Source organism: Helianthus annuus, chromosome 5 (genome assembly GCF_002127325.2).
Source record: "Helianthus annuus cultivar XRQ/B chromosome 5, HanXRQr2.0-SUNRISE, whole genome shotgun sequence".
NCBI lineage: Eukaryota > Viridiplantae > Streptophyta > Magnoliopsida > Asterales > Asteraceae > Helianthus > Helianthus annuus.
Genome location: NC_035437.2, coordinates 45,505,909 through 45,521,732, shown reverse-complemented (window position 1 = coordinate 45,521,732; position 15,824 = coordinate 45,505,909).

The window sequence follows — 15,824 nt, the reverse complement described above, 5'->3', positions numbered from 1 at the left end:
CAGCAAGCCTGAGTCTGGGGGTAAATCCGCTACCGTAGGGGCATTGGGAACGAGCAAGACTCGAACCCGCCACCTCTGGGTTAGAATGCGGGCTGGTGGCCATTGGGCTGACACCCAATAGTTAACTATGGTACAAAGTACTGATATTAAAAATCCATATTTACACATGTGTAACTTTGACATTGGAGCGACGTGATGGTGAAGTGGAGTCTACAACATCAAGGTTACTTTCTTTATGTTTAAGTTTGTTCGCTTTCGCCCTGGAACATAAAACGTATCGCCGAACCGTAATTATCTCGTCGCCTATTTTTTCTTTTTTTGAAGTACCCAAACGGCTTCCAAATCCTGCTAGCTGTGCGTACTGCTCGTACATTGCAATTGCTTGTTCAATAGTAGTAAATCTAGCTTTCACAAATGGTTTAAATCCGGTGGGGACAATCGGTGTCCAATACCTAGTCCCGTTTGGAGTTTCGTAAATGTTGCTAGCAACCGACTCTGCATGATTACATTACAAAAGAATCATTAAAAAAACAAGGACAACAATGTTGCGGGCCTTTGAAGGTTCATTACCTAAGATTATGCTATTTACATGTAACTACCGTGTATTGTACACATGTGTACTATCGTGTAAGAGTGTATAGAACACAGCAGTACACATGTGTACGACGGAGCTGAATATTATACAAAATAACATAGATGACTGGAACCTCCAGTTCAACCAAAAAAAGAGTAAAGTAAAATTCAAATATTGCTGAAACGACCAAAAACAATGACAAATCTTAAATATTCGTTAAAATGAACGGCCCTAACATTACACTACCTGGACGATCCATTGTTGTAACGAAGACATTAGCGTCGGAATACAATTGTTGTTCGCCGGAATATTGTCCAACTTATCTCTCGATGACCAACGGCGACGACAACAATATCAATATGCCCGGCGACTGCAGCAATATCAAGATGTCTGGCGACGGCAAAAATATCAATATGACGGCGACTACCCAGCGAATTAGAGGCAGTGATACACTCAACTTGGTCAGCAACAAACAATATGTCCGGCGAGATGTGACGTGATGAACGACGGCAACGATACACTCGACTTTCTGCAATTGATAGGTTGTTGGACCGTGTTCCGACCCTGAAAAGTCAGCCGAGACAGTTCATCTTCGCGTATAAAGGCGGAATCAGTATAGATGAAGTTACACAGCTTGTCCTTTCAATTCCTATGCTTTTTATTGCTTTCTGAATAAATTTTGAGAGAGTTCCGTTCCACAAGCACACACATACGTCCGCTCAAATGAACATGCACATCAGGTATATATAGGTGAGTGTGGTTCGCTCATATGGACACCATATGAGCGGACCTTATAAGCGAACCTACCTAAATGCACAATAAGCGAACTTATCAATCCCTACGAGCGGACCTACATACAAACTTTACATAAAAGCGAACCTATTACATTAAAACATGATTTTGACTATCTAGACCCTCTGTTGACCTATCTTGACCCAAGACTTCACGTAGACGTAGTCAACAGACATTCTACGCATCAACAGACTCCCCCTTGGATGTTGACGTAGTCTTCAGCAGTCTTCAGCTCCTGAGTCTTCGGTCTTGGTCTTTTCTCCAACTCTGTCTTCTCTTCCTAATCACTTTAACTTCACAGGTTTCAGAATTACCTTTAGCTGTTGATCCAGACTCCCCCTTTCACAGACTCCCCCTCTCAGTATGCTGAGATCTGCGATATCTGGTTCAAGCTTTGACAATTTGCCTCCGTTGGGAATAATGAAGTCTCCAAACCTGTTACTCAACCAATAACATTACGATCTATCTTTTCTAACAATAAACACAAATTCAATCAGTTTTAGAAATCCACTCAAGTCTTCAAGTTCAAGTTAATGACCCTGATCACTTGATTAATCTACCAAGTTCAACTTAATGACCCTGGCTGATCTTTTGACGAAACAAACTGATTTAGTAAAATCATTTTCAACTTTTTCTGAAAATAACAAGTATCAAGTTAATGAACTTGTTTTTGACTTTGACAACAATCAAACTTCCAACAATGTAAGCTCTCCTAATTCTTCAGCTCAGAATCTCCTGCATCTGCTTCATCTTTCTAGAATCCGACAATCAACTTTCCACTCTGGTTTGTCTAAAATAAAGCAGAAATAAAATCTTTTTGGATTTTCTAAAGTGTTCTAAACAAAGAAATGAAATAACAAAAAAACTTAAATTGCAGAAAGTAAACTATTTACAAATTTATTTTTGGCGAGCGTGTCAGGGAATCATATCAGCTTTTCAGACAAATTACTAGTACCGTTAAGCTACATTACATACTCAGACTTAAACAATTCACCTCGATTGTCAATATACTGATCCATCTTAAATTCTCACACAAACTTCAATCTATTCAGGATACAGTTTAAGTGTCTTAAGAACTTAGTTCAACTCATGTGTCCCACTTCTTGAATATACTCCCGTATCCAGAATCCCAGATATTCAGTCTTACAGGTGAGTATACCACAGATGATATCTGTAAGGGGTTAGGTGCGAAATCGTGAGAGCTCAGGTCAGAACTTCCATTCAGCAGAGAGATGACGGCTCGACTTTTGGTGTGTCCCCTTTAGAGGATCTTTTAATTACAACAGCAGCGACTATCAATTTTATTGTTTCATCAGCTTGCTGAGGGTGATGCTATGTTTCAAGCATTTTGCAGAAAGTATTATTCGGGGACTAGGTCAGTACTTCCATACAGCAGAAGTCCCGGAATAATACCCCAGATATCACTGAGTATAAAGACCTAGTATCTCAGAATATGGGAACTTTCAAACGAGATTTCAGGGGTTACCTATATATCCAAGTAGTGTTCCCCACGAATTTCACAAGTTTGAAATTTTAGGTTTATATCCCGAATAAATTTACTAAATGTATGAAAACCTATCGACACATCGTTAGTGAGACTGTTTAACTCATTTTGACTTTCCAAATCTTTAGTATACTGTAATTGTCTAGCCGATGTACTATCATTTTCCCTGTATACACAAGCTCTTTTTCAATTTTATCATGTTTTTGTATTTTTGCATTTTTTACTGTTTTTGTATTTTCTGAAAAAATATCTAAAATATCTATATACAACTAATCTATCTCCCCCTAAATACCAAAACACGTAAAAAATCGACAAACCATCGCAGATTGTTTCTCATCTTCATCCGCAACAGTACTCTCATCAACGCCCACAATTCCATCCGACACTGAAAGCAATTTCATACCATTAAGTTTTAACAAATATTGAAACCGATTTTTATCAAAAGCTTTGGTATGCAAATCAGCTTTTTGTTCGTCAGTATGGATTTTCTCAATTCGTATCAACTTTTTCTCGAAACAATCGCGAATAAAGTGATGACGAATCTCTATATGTTTAGTTTTAGCGTGATGTACTGGATTTTTAGTAATGTAAATTGCAGCCTCATTATCAACAAACAGAGGTATGTTAAGAAACTGCAAACCATAGTCGCGCATCTGTTGCTGTATCCACAGGATCTGAGAGCAGCAACTGCTAGCAGAAACGTACTCCGCTTCACATGTAGATAGCGCCACAGATGTTTGTTTCTTACACTGCCAAATAACCAATCGAGGTCCAAAGAACTGGCATCCTGCAGTTGTTGATTTTGCGTTGACTTTGCAGCATCCGAAATCCGAATCGGAATACCCTTCGAGTGTAAAATCGCCTTTCCTAGGATACCATAACCCCAATGACGGAGTACCTTTCAGGTAACGTAATATCCTCTTGACAATAATCATGTGCGATGCTCTCGGGTTAGACTGAAATCTTGCTGCGAGGCACGTTGGGTACATGATATCAGGACGTGAAGCAGTTAGATACATCAAAGAACCGATCATGGAACGGTAGAACGTTTCATCAGCCCTGTCTCCGGTGAGATCTGGGTGAATCCCATGATTAGTCGCAAGTAGGGTAGCAGCTGGAGTAGAACTTGACATTCCAAATTTCTCTAGAATATCATGCACGTACTTCGTTTGATGAATGAAAATTCCCTCAGGTAGTTGTTCAACTTGTAGACCCAAAAAGAATTTCATCTCCCCCATTGATGACATTTCGAATTTCTGCTTCATCACCTGTTCGAAATCTTTGCACAATTTCTCATTTGTTGACCAAAAATTATATCGTCCACATAAATTTGTACTATCAGAAGATGACCATCAATGACTTTAGTGAAGAGAGTGGCATCCACTTTTCCACGAATGAACTGGTTAGCGAGTAGGTGTTGAGACAAAGTCTCGTACCAGGCTCTCGGCGCCTGATGTAGACCATACAACGCTTTGTCCAGCAAATAAACTTTGTTCTTGTGGATTGGGTTAGTAAAGCCCGGCGGCTGACCAACATAAACCTCCTCTTTGACCTTCCCATAAAGAAACGCTGACTTTACATCCAACTGATATACTTTGAAATTCTTCCAAGACGCAAATGCTAGGAAAATTCTGATAGCCTCTAGTCGTGCGACAGGAGCATAGACTTCAGTAAAATCAATCCCCTCCTGTTGACTAAAGCCCTGAACAACGAGTCGAGCTTTGTTCCTTACAACCACTCCTCTATCGTCCCTCTTACACTTGAAAACCCATTTTGTATTGATTTTCCTTTGACCATCCGGCAAATCTACTAACTTCCACACTCCCAACTTTTCAAACTGACTTAACTCTTCTTGCATTGCTATGACCCAAGAGTCTTCAGTAAGCGCCTCTTTGTAAGTTCTCGGTTCAACCTGCGAGATAAAACAACTTAATGGAAATTCAGTTTGTAAAGGTGCTACTGTAGTATAAAAACATGTAAGGCCCTGGTCAATTTGACGTCTCGTGCGAACGCCCGTTTGCAATTCTCCTATGACAACTCCTCTGGATGATAAGAAAGAGTTCGCGGCATCACTTCGCTTGGAACATCTACATTTCCCTCCAGATTAGTAACATTCTGCTCTGCATCTTGTTCACCAACTTGGTTTGTTTGACTTGACAACTGGATCTGCTCCCCCTCAAGATCTGAATCACCATGGTCAAATACTGGCATGTTATCAGCTTCTTGATCATCATTCACCTCCGACTGATTACCAGGAGCAACTTCATCATCATGTTCACCAGCATTACTAGGACCTGCTTCATCGTCATTTGAAGTTTCCCGAGGTCTTTCAGAATACTCCGCTGGGAACCTGAGCTGCGACTCATACTCTCGCAAAATATCCAGCTCATCAAAGAAGTCTTCTTCTTCCTCTGATTCTTCTCTCATGTCAAACGAATCCCAAAGTTTGTCATATTGATAATGCCATGAATCACCAGGATTCTGTGGCGGCATAGTGTAACCTTGACATTCAACATTCGCTGCTTCAATAATCCGCTTTACGCTTGGAACGAAGACACGTCGTGTAGGACTTGAATAACCAACAAAGATACCCTCAATGCTCTTCGGACCAAATTTTCCTTCAGGCTCTATAACCGTACAGGGAGATCCGAACGGTTCTAGATACTTCAAATTCGGCTTGTGGTTATTGATCAGCTCAAAACACGTCTTGTTGAATTTCTTGACAGTAAGAACTCTGTTGAGAGTATAGCATGCAGCAGAAACAGCTTCAGCCCAGAAATTAATTGGTAACTTAGAGTCTGCAAGCATCGTTCTGGCTGTCTCGATTAGCATCCGGTTTTTGTGTTCTGCTACTCCATTCTGCTGCGGAGTGTAAGGAGCACTAAACTCATGCAGTATACCTCTTTCATCACACAATTCTTCCATCTTACTGCTTTTGAATTCAGTACCATTATCACTGCGAATTCTACAAATAGGCCTCTGGTACAGATTCTCAATTCTTTTAAACAACGCCATCAAGCTGTCAAACGTTTCGTCTTTTGATTTCAAGAATGAAACCCACGAAAATCTGGAATAATCATCAGTCACGACCAAACAGTAGTAATCTCCTGTTATACTCTTGATATTCATTGGGCCGAACAAATCCATGTGAAGTCTTACCGAAGGTCTTGAAACTGAATTGACTTGCTTTGTAGGGTGTGACTTTTTCTTCTGTTTGCCTTTGACACAACTTATGCACTCCCCTTCCAGATGAAAACCTTTGACATGCACTCATGTGACCAAATCGTTATGCACCAAGTGATTCATCTTCCTTAGGTGAATATGCCCCATCTTCCGGTGCCATAATCTTGACTCTTTTTCCGTTGCTCTTGACACAAAACAATGAGCCTGACCCGTGGTTGTAGTAGCTACGCTCATGTCCAACACGTACAGATCATTGACTCTTGGTGCCCTCATGATGATCCATTCCTCAGGTATCACAAATCCCGGTTTCAAGATCAAACATTCTTTGTTGGTGAAATGAGTAGTATACATCCTGTCACAGATCTGGGAGATACTCAGCAGGTTGTTCTCCAGCTCAGCAATGTAGTTAACTCTCTCAAACTTTACGATGTCGTTCGATAATGTTCCTTCACCTATAATCTTTCCTCCTTGATTACCCGCAAAACCCACATAACCACCGTTAATGTTCCTCACATCATACAGCAATGCGGTCTTCCCTGTCATATGTCTCGATGCTCCACTATCCATGATCCACCTGGATACAAGTTTTGGAAGATCCTGCACATAACAAATCATCACTTAAACAACTTCAAGAAAGATGCCGATTCATGCTTCGCGATCCAGGAAGCTCCGGCAATTCAAACTGTTTAGTCAAACATGGTGTCCACCCAGGCGTCATCAGCCTTAGGTGTAACCTTGACTCTCGCAATTTGAATTTTGAAATTTTCAGCCTTGAGAGGTGGAAAATTTGCATCATAATCAACCGTAATTGATTCTTCAGCCTTTTTCACCTCTGAAGTTGAAACTTTCTTCTCAACTTTTGATTCAATTTTAGGTTTCCACACTTGTTGAGTTACTGCAACCCTTTTGTAAAATTTATCATTTTGAATTACCAACTTCTTTACGGGTTCATTTTTCACTTTGATGTTATCAATTTTAACATTCTTCTTTTCAACAAACCTTTTCTCAACAATCATCGGTGCTTTACCCTTCACATCAACCTTCTTCTGTTGAACTTTCACAGCTTCAGTCTTAGGCTTCACAAATGTACACTTTCGTGCAATGTGACCAACCTGACCACATCTAAAACAAGTACGAGTATCAGCTACTCGACTCGTGCCTTCAGACTGAGCCTGTGAAGCTCTCTTCTCAAAGAACTCTTTAATAGATTTCGAAAAAAATTGTTTATCTTCATCAGCTAGTGAACTTGAACTATTCACAAACGTTTTCTTCTCGACAAACCTCTTGTTCGGAACATTTCTTTTTTGATACTGTTTACCCCCCTGATAACCACCCGACCAGTTGTTCCTGTTGTTATTGTAAAAACGAGGTGGATTAACATATTTCTTGTTGTAAACCTTTTCTTTCTCAAACCTCATTTTATCTTTCTTTTGACACAGACTATTCACCGCTGACAACTCAACTTCAACTAGTTTGAAAACATTTGTCAATTTGTTCATGTTAACATTCTTGATCGGAAACTCTGAATCCGAAAACAACTTATCCGAACCTATCATCTTGTACATGACAAGGTTTGATTCTTCATTTAAGTTGTTTTTGGACTGTTGTTTCGGAATGTATTTGTCCAGAAAACACCCATCCTCCTCAGAAGTGTCACTTTCCGGTTTTAGCACTTTATCAACAACACTTTTTACCACATCATTTTGGACACTATCGTCATTGGAAGACGTGAACGTGACATCAATGCTCTCAGGAAGTTTCACTTCACTTCTTTCCTCAAGTTCAACCAACCCAGATTCCTTTTTAGTGTAATTATATTAAATTGGCGGTGGAACTTTGTGAAACCCTACACCGGTACCGTCAGAAAACACATCTTCGCCAGCTTTGTTTTTCCCTATAGGTTTAGGAACAATGTGCTGCAACACAAAGCTTGCGGAGCTATAACTGTTAAGTTTCAACTGAATTCGCTCATTCTCGATTTCAGCTTCTTGAACTTTAAGTTACAATTTAGCGATTTCATCCAGTTGTTTATTAATTGATTCTTCTTTTATTCTAACCACAGCTCTCAGATGTTCGTTTTCTTTAAACGTTTTACCATTTCGATCATCACTTTCTTTAACAGTGCTTTTGAGTTTTTCAAATTTTTCAGAAATCTGACGGTTTTCAAGAATTAACTTTTCATTTTCATTTTTAACCTTTTCATGATCAATTTTATCTTTTTCAATTTGACCAGTTAATTCTCTAATTCGTTCAGTTGAAGCTTTCACGGTTTTGTCATGACCAAGTATGTGATCCTCAACACTTCTGACCTTTGCTGTCAGATTTTTAATTTTTTCACCGTTGAGGTACGTGACAGTGCTACAAAAATTGCATTCTTTGTTGCAATTTTTGCAGTCAGCATTTCCAACTATCTTCTTACCTGACGCATTTGTTGACGAATTTTGACTGACCTGGTCTTTTGACTCAGACATAGAGTTAGAGTCTACCTCAAGTGCTTTCGCAACTAGCACTTTGTCAGCCATTTTTCCCAGGTTCTCTACCGTCAACTCCTGCGTAGTATCAATAATGCCCGTATCAACCTTCTTTGAATTCTCGATTTCTTCTTTTTCTTTCTTCTCTTTCTCTTCTTTCTCTCTTTTTCTTTTTCTTCTTTTAACATTTTCTCCATTGGAGTGCCCCACCATTTGTGTTGCCAATACTCATCCTCTTCTTTGTATTCCTTGATGATGGCTTCGATATCAAGTGTTTTATCGTCAATCGCAATGTTGCCATACGGATCTAAGTAACACTCTCTATCCGGATCCCATCTTTTCGCTCTCTTTGCTTCCGAATAGACACCAGACAGTCTAATGATCTTGTTCTCAGCAATCATTTTTCTGTATCGATACTTCTGCTCTTCCGTACGGTTATCTTTCCAGGGAACGGGTTCATTGTTTTTCGCCATGAATGCATAACCAACCGCATCTTCCTCCGGTAGAACCTCTTTGCTCCAATCATACCCCTCATCGTCGTAAATCACTGCAAGAGCCCTCGATTTGTCTCTGTTATCTTCAGCCTGCTTCAATCTAGGCGGCTCAGATTTATTCTGATGATATATTGCCTTCTTGTAGTAATCGTCTCTAAACGGATTCTCTGACTCATCAGCGTACGCGTTTCTACATTCACGCTTGAAGTGACCCTTCTACTTACACTTAAAGCACGTCACCTTGGATTTGTCGAACCCCAACTTTGTAGACGGACCACCGATCGTCTTCCTCCCGGTAATTTCCATGAAACGCTGTGCACGTCGAACAGCACTCGCCATCGCCCAACGAATGTCGATCAGCTCCATTTCTTCGGGATCTATCTGATCGTAATCTTCTTTCGTCAGATTTGTATTCCCGATCTTCCCAGCCACCAACCCTTCGTCGGATTCTAACACAGATGCCAAGAAAACCATCTGTTGCTTAGCCGACTCCTCATCAAAATTCTGTGCGTTCTTCAAATCTATAGCAATGTTGCACGAAAACTTTGCATCAGAACGATTTGCAGAAGACGAAGATCCACTGTGATAACCACTGTGGCTTCCGCTGTTTGGACTGCTTTGACTTTCTTTGCTTGCTGAGGATACATTCTCAGCTGAAAATGCAGTCTTTGGAGAAGTTGCTTTTGGCATCATGCTTTTTGGATAATAAAGATCCAAATTCTGCTGGTAAGATGAGTGATTGACTTTGTACGTTTTCTTCAGTTCCAGCTCGTGACTTTCAAGTCTCTCAATCACCAAATCTGGAGTCAATTTTTCAGGAGCAATAGTGTTCCTCAACATAAGCGCATAATATCTCCAATCCACCTCTTCTGGTAATGAATCGAATAGTTTGTCAACTAGTTCTTCATCAGAAAACTTGATTTCATGTCTTGCTAATTCCAGCTTCAGATGACCGAACCTTTCTATCATTTTACAAACTGACTCATTTTTTAGACAACCAAACATATCAAACTCTTTCCTCAGAAGCTTTCGTTTGTTTTTCACAATTTCCTCGCTTCCTAAACATTTAGCCCTAAGTTTATTCCACAGATCATTTGCGTTCGAATAATCTATCAAAGAAATGATGTCTTCTCGGACAGATTGGAACAGCAATGCCACACACTTTTGTTCAGCTACAAACGAATCAATCTCATCACTCGATGTTAAAGCTTCACCATTCTTGTTTCCGTTTTCATATCCGTTCTTCAAGCTCTTCCAACTTGGAAATGCAAAGGCCATCATCCAATCATCAAACTTTCTGGACCATCGGCTGTACTCCTCAATAGCCATAAGCTTTGGCGGTTTATTGAATGTCCCAAACGCACTTTCAGATTCCCAAGCCTCCTTCTTCCTTTCTTTTGGTGGATTCTCGTTCGTATTGCTTGAAGATGTATCATTGTTTCCAGAATTACCCGTGAATGCGTACATTCGCTGAAGGGATTCAAGAAAATATCATCCATTTTGATTGTACCTGCAAAATCAACCAACACTTACAAAAAATTTCGAATTTTTTTTTTAAAAAAACAGGACACAAAAGCGGATCTATTTGTGTGATTGACAGATAAGCGAATCTGTATTGATCAGATAAGTGAATCTGTTCGAGCGAACTAAACAATATTACTTCGAGCGAACCAGGTAATGTATGTTCGAGCGAACCAGCGATTGTTCGTTCGAGCGGACCAGAAACTGTCCGAATAAGCGGACTTGATGAGCGAGTCTATCACTTGAACAGATGAGCGAACCAGAAACGTACGTTCGAGCGAACCTGAATGTGTCCGTTCGAGCGAATCTATCAGTGAAACTGTCTGAATGAGCGAACCAAACCAGTTATTTCGAGCGAACCTCTTGTGAATTACGAGCGGATCTAATCACTTATGTCTGTAAAAGCGAATCTAGCGATGTCTGTAAAAGCGGACCTATATTTTTACCCAATTTTAACCATTTTTAATCCGAGTTTTAACCTGAAACTTTCTAGGGTTTGTTATTAGTATGTTTTACACGTTATACTCAATTTTCAGACAATTTCAACCATAGGAACCACTGTAAACCGAAAAAGTATGAGAGAAAGTGAGTAGAAAAGAGTGATTTTTGTAGATTCAAGCTGTAGTAGTATGAACTCCTCGTCCTGAGCTCTGATACCACTTGTTGGACCGTGTCCCGACCCTGAAAAGTCAGCCGAGACAGTTCATCTTCACGTATAAAGGCGGAATCAGTATATATGAAGTTACACAGCTTGTCCTTTCAATTCCTATGCTTTTTATTGCTTTCTAAATAAATTTTGACAGAGTTCCGTTCCACAAGCACACACATACGTCCACTCAAATGAACATGCACATCAGGTATATATAGGTGAGTGTGGTTCGCTCATATGGACACCATATGAGCGGACCTTATAAGCGAACCTACCTGAATGCACAATAAGCGAACCTATCAATCCCTACGAGCGGACCTACATACAAACTTTACATAAAAGCGAACCTATTACATTAAAACATGATTTTGACTATCTAGACCCTCTGTTGACCTATCTTGACCTAAGACTTCACGTAGACGTAGTCAACAGACATTCTATGCATCAACATAGGTTGATGATCGGAGCGACGTGATGAACAAGGGGACGTGATGAACCTGCGATTTCAATGTTCTGGAAATAGAAAACTTGATCATACGTGAATTGTGGATCCAATATCAACAAAATATGGATATTTGTTGAAAAGATTATGAGAGATAATGTTGATAAATAAAAAATATGTTATGATTTTGAATTAATAATCATTTTTTAGTAACTGATATGAAATTAAAAAGAAAATAATTTAAATTCAAAATTTAAAGAAAGTTATAATCTTACCCTTGTCAAATGTAAATTAAATCAATGGTTCAGATCAGTTCACGCAGTTCACTCTTGAGATTTTGAGATTTCGTTCACGTTTGAACCTAATCCGATATATATATATATATATATATATATATATATATATATATATATATATATGGCTGAGTTCATTTCAGAACTCTAAATAACTACAGAACTTTCAGAACTCCTAATAAACAATCATTTTATATACAAGTTTTTGTATTTAGGATCTTTTTATCATCTATTATATGTATTTCTTTGATTACATACATGTTAAAAGTAGTTTACATATGTTTAATTACCAAAATTATATATATATATATATATATGTATATATATATGTGTGTGTGTGTGTGTGTCATAACTAATTACATATATGTAAAAAAACTAGTTTACATATGTGTAATTATAAAATTACATATAAAACATGATAAAATTACTCTTAACATGTATGTAATCGTAAAAATATAAATGATAAATGATAAAATAATCCTAAACATAAAAATATATAAATAGAAAATTGTTTATTAGTAATTCTACGAGTTCTGTAAATATTTATGGTTCTGAAATGAACATGGACCTATATATATATATATATATATATATATATATATATATATATATATATATATATATATATATATATATATATAGGGGATGGTTCAAATGAAAACCACTTTTAACGCGAAAACTTGAAAACTAACTAAAAAAAGCCTAAAAACACACCAAAAATTTTTTTTCAATTTTTTTTATAAAAAATCGCAGGTTTTTTTATATAAAAAACATTTTTTTGTATTACACATGTGCACTACAATTATTTTTATATACTAGAAGTGGCGAAAATTGGTATGCAAAAAAAAAATTTGTATGTTTTTTTGGTTGTTTTAATTAGTTTTCGAGTTTTCACAATAACTAGTGGTTTTCATTTGAACATTCCCCTATATATATATATATATATATATATATATATATAAAAGGATCCGTTAGGAACCACCCTTTATTGCGAGAACCGCGAGAACCAGTGTGAACACAAACAGTAATTTCAAAAAAAATCTAAAAAACACCCAACAAAAATTTTTTATTTTTTTACCTTTTTTTGGAAAAATCGCTATATTTTGTTAATAAAAAAATAATAAAAAATTCAAAAAAAAAATCAAGTAACAGTTATCCATGCACATGTGCATATGTATCATTTCTTTGAAAAATTCCGTAATTCATTACAAATATTAGTCAATTGCACTTTCATTTACACTACCACGTGTAATACACTACTTTTTACGTAAACAATATTAGAAATGCACATGTGCATCTATATGTATCAGCATGAAATAAGGTGTTTTGGTACACTACTTTGAATACACTTTCTCTTTCATCTATCATTCCATCCATAATACACAAACATGCACATGTGCATACGTATCATTTCTTTGACAAATTTCGTAACTCATTACAAATATTAGACAATTGCACTTTCATTTACACTACCATATGTAATATACTACTTTCTACATTACCAATATTTGAAATGCACATGTGCATCTATATGTATCAACATGAAATAAGGTGTTTTGGTACACTACTTTGAATACACTTTCCTTTTCATATATCATACCATCCATAATATACTACCATTACCTCCTACCATCCAAAATACAACATCATTACCTTCTACCATCCATAATACAATACCATTACCAATATTTTCACTTTATTACGTGTATATCAACACCATTTATACCATTCAATCATCATATTGCATCATAAAGTAACAACTATAGCCAAACCATCAACCACTAGATATAACTAACCAAAAAACATGTATATGGGCCTACTTCTCCATTCAAAATCACAAACTTTTTGTATCAAAACATGTTATATCATGGTTATACCTAATGATGCACATGTGCATTTTGAATATTGGTAATGTAAAAAGTGGTGTATTACAGATGGTATTGTAAATTAAAGTGCAATTGTCTACTACTAATAATGTATTATGGAATTTGTTGAAGTGATGATACATAAGCACATGTGCATGGATAACTGTTACTCGAAAAAAAAAAACATTTTTTTGGGTAACTAAATATAGCGATTTTTGTTAAAAAAATATTTAAAAAAAATTGAGTGCTTTTTTGAATTTTTTAAGATTTTATTTTGTGTTCACATTGGTTCTCGCGGTTCTCGCAATAAGGGTGGTTCTCGCATGAACCTTACCATATATATATATATATGTATATATATAGGGTTGTTAGATTCATTAGTGAACACCCTCGGTGATTGTGAACACTAGTGAACTAATCGTAGCCCTTGATTGTCAATACACAAGTGCAAATCAATGGCCAGTATTTGATGATAAAAATACACTAGTGTATTTTACGATTTAATGATGTAAATTAATGGTTAGGATTTGATCAGTCAGTTCACAAATACATTAGTGTTTACTCTAAAACTCTACCCTATATACATACATACATACACATACACACATATATATATAGAGAGAGAGAAAGGGTAAAATGAGAACCACCTTGCGTTGCGAGAACCGCGAGAACTTTTTGATCCGACGCGAGTTGGGCCAACTTTTTTTTCCACAAACGTAGATGAAAAAATTATAAACACATCTGTAAAAATTGGGTATTCGACATTGTTTTTCAATTTTTTACACCTCATGTAAATGTGGGTATTCGACATTTTTTTCAATTTTTTTGCTGAAACAAGTGATTGTTTTTATGACTTTTGAGAAAAAAAATTCGGAAAAACTTTTGGATGGCCTAGTTCTCATAGTTCTCGCAACTCGTGGTGGTTCTCATTTGATCCGAATCCTATATATATATATATATATATATATATGTGTGTGTGTGTGTGTGTGTGTGTGTGTGTGTGTGTGTGTGATTTCAATATAGAAAGGAGCATGCTCAACAATTAATATCGATAACCACAAATCCAAAATTCATAATGATATTATTATTGTCCAATCCCCTTGTAACTTACATATGATATATAATATGATATAATTATAGATCTGAACAAGAATTGTTCATACCTGATAGATGTTGGAAATTTTAGTGAAAATGAGTTTTCACTAAATATTTTGGACATCAATAATTATATTTATATATGTGTGGTATAAATAATAATTAGTGGGTTTGTGTTCTATGTGGTGAGAGAATCATAATAATGAATCAAACTATGTCCAAAATGGAGCTAAGATGAATAGAATATATCGATGCTCAAAGTTGAGTGATTGAAGTGAATATTTCTAAACTTTGGTGACTCTAGTATAAATTCATCTTTGTCATAATTGGTGGTTTTACGACATTTAATCTCTATTTAAGAGTCATGATGTAAGTTTTATTATGTCTTATTATTTTATTTAATATGACATTAACATGATATTAATCCTTTTTGACTCATAATGAAGGTTTTGATTGTTATAAACTAGTGATAATACCCGCGAATATCGCGGTGTTGAAAAATGATATGTTTGTTAATTTTCTAAAGAAAATACGTTGTTCTCATGGCAATTTCAAATGAAATATTAAAAAAAAACAAATTCATCGTACTACAAATATAAAAAAAGGGGAACGAAAAGTAAATGTAAAAAATATGTTTTCCGGATGTTCAACATAAACTGAAACTCTATAACACTTCTGCTTGCTGGAGTTTCGTAACCAATAACTTCGAATTAGTTTTAGACCAGTTGAAAAAACAATCGTCACCTAACGAAATATGTTCAGCTTGAAGTATATTATGCCATCCAACAACACCATACCTATGATAGAAAAATATGAAAAAAAAATTAGTAATATATATAAATTGGGTAAACAAATGATACACTCTTTTGAAAAAGCAGGATATCACCAGCATTTAACCTTAGATCTTCTATAAATTTAAACCAACCATCAGCAAAACAATA